Source organism: Ictalurus punctatus, chromosome 12 (genome assembly GCF_001660625.3).
Source record: "Ictalurus punctatus breed USDA103 chromosome 12, Coco_2.0, whole genome shotgun sequence".
NCBI lineage: Eukaryota > Metazoa > Chordata > Actinopteri > Siluriformes > Ictaluridae > Ictalurus > Ictalurus punctatus.
The window spans coordinates 22914184-22916532 of record NC_030427.2 but is presented as its reverse complement, the minus strand read 5'-3'; the positions used below and the strand labels follow the sequence as shown (position 1 = coordinate 22916532).

General features: G+C 36.4%; 1 non-coding gene across 1 annotated transcript; it reads right to left on the bottom strand.

Moving 5' to 3' along the window:
• Positions 1-1016: 1016 nt before the first annotated feature.
• Positions 1017-1129, bottom strand: LOC124628789 (U6atac minor spliceosomal RNA). The gene has a single exon (XR_006983471.1). It is a non-coding gene; the product is annotated as a U6atac minor spliceosomal RNA (small nuclear RNA).
• Positions 1130-2349: the final 1220 nt, after the last annotated feature.

The window sequence follows — 2349 nt, the reverse complement described above, 5'->3', positions numbered from 1 at the left end:
TTGGTGTGTGTCACTCATGATAAAATTCTATACATGCAGGAGGAAAGAAGAAAACAGAGAAATAAGCCAGAAAATACACTTTTACTGAGATGCATACATGATAGAAAGATAAGCAGGATGAGAAATAGAGAGAGGGGGAGAGAGATGAAGGGATGGATGAATGGTGTCTCTCGTCAGCCACTGCAGCAGGTACATTTTCTCAAAGAGTGTAAACATATACAATAAAGTCAAACAGTTTGATTTCAGCAAACTAATGCAAAAAAAAAAAAAAAAAAAAACACCTTGCATTAATAATGTATTATGTAAGGAATAAAACACAACTGAGCATGCTATTCTAGGAAAATCATCAATAAATCAATGTTACCACACTGAAGCTGATTATTTACCAATAACAGCACATCCCATAGTGTTTTATTACTTTTATACCACAGAAATTTGCCAATGCTAACCATGTTTCATTTATTAAAGAACAATATACATTTTATCTGTCCACAAACATCTGCAAATAAGTTATTATTTACATTATAACCATCAGAAACGATTGTTCCTTCACTAGCATCTCGTTTTTTCCTCTCTCCTGAAGTTAATATGACCAAAAATTGCAGCTTGTCACGTGACTGAGAAACTGAAAAGTACTCCGTCCTGAAGATGATGCTCACCTCTGATTGTCTGACACTGGTGACTTCATCCGAAAACGTTAAATAAACATCTCCTGACAGAAAACTTATCAACATTTACACACATTTCGTTCATGTGGAACATCCACTATACAAGTCCCTTTGTAAAATAGAATAGAACAGAAGCTTTTATTTGTCACACATACATTACAGTACATGCTGGGGTATGCGAAGAAAATAATTTCACTGTGCTGTAATGTACAAGTGACCAATAAAGCCTCATTATCATTATATTTTTGGATAACAGTTCTTTGGAAAACAGTGGCAGCTTAATGGTGAGGGGGCTTAAACCCCCTTCTGATCAGCAACCCAGAGCATTAACTACAAAAACATCAGTGCAACTAACCATGGTTAGAGCTGCCATGAAGTATTTTGCAGTGCCTTAACCATATATGTGTTCCTAGCCTCTTCTGTCCTTGTCAGGAGGAAGTAATAAGCTCTCTCTAGAACACAGTGAAAACATGGCAAGCTGGGTGCTTTGTAAGGCGTGGTACGTGCCTAGCTTGGTAGGAGAAACCATTTTGGGCTGCCTTAATCAAGCAGCAAAGTTGTTTCTATAGAAATAATAACACATGTACAGTGTTTATAATAGTGTGTAGTGTGCGATTTGAGTTATAGCTGAAGTCATGGAAATCTGAACTGAATCCAAGGTCTAAGTCTAAGCTCAAAGGTTAATATATATGAGTCAGATCATGCATTGGTTGTTTTAGCAGCACTGTATTCCCTGAGCCAATCATATACTGGGCGTGTGCACAGCGTAATTAATGTTCTAGGAGTTGAAATTTTGCCATCCATGCAAGCATAGCTGTCATATAAAAAATGTAATAAATGGAACAATATAAATTATTCAAAATTACTTAAATAAAACCTCCCAGATCCACGACTGCTGCTTACACATTATGATTTTCAGGAGTGCAGCAAGTTTAAGTTAAAAGTTTGTTTATAAAAGATATAATAAGAAAAAAATAAGAAGAAAAATAATCCAGTAACTTGAAACCTTTTTGTTTGTTGAAACGAATAAATTTATTTTTGTTTAGGATAGGATGCTTTAAACACATAACTGGCAATTATCTATTAATTTGATGATTTTTACCAACATTTAATGTAGTTGATTATTTATAGTTTTCAAGGGTAATCATGATTAACAACTATGGTATCAGTAACACGTATGAGTTTTGTGTTTGTAGCATGTGCACACACACACACACACACACACACACACACACACACACACACACACACACACACACACACACACACACACACACACACACACAAGCGGTCGCTCAGGTTAATTTGATCCCTTGTTCAGAAGTCACATTCATTTACGTTCTACTGTCATCCAGTTATGGTGATGGCAAAAACATATCACATGGTGATCAAAAACACCAGCTACTCAAACAGAAAGTTTGTTCAATCAAGTTGCAGGTACATATTTGCTCAAACTTTCACTCTCTTATTAGACAGATTTTCCACTTCACAACTTTGAGGTCATAACAGTACAGAAATCAATGCCACCCCACTCCACATCTCCGATCATCAATTGGTATCCTTTACCATTACCCTCCCTATCCTGCCTAAAACCAGTTATCAATACTTCTTCCCATCAAACCTCCATTCTATCTCTCCTTCCTCCATAGTTTCCTGCACCCTATCATTCCTTCCAGACCCG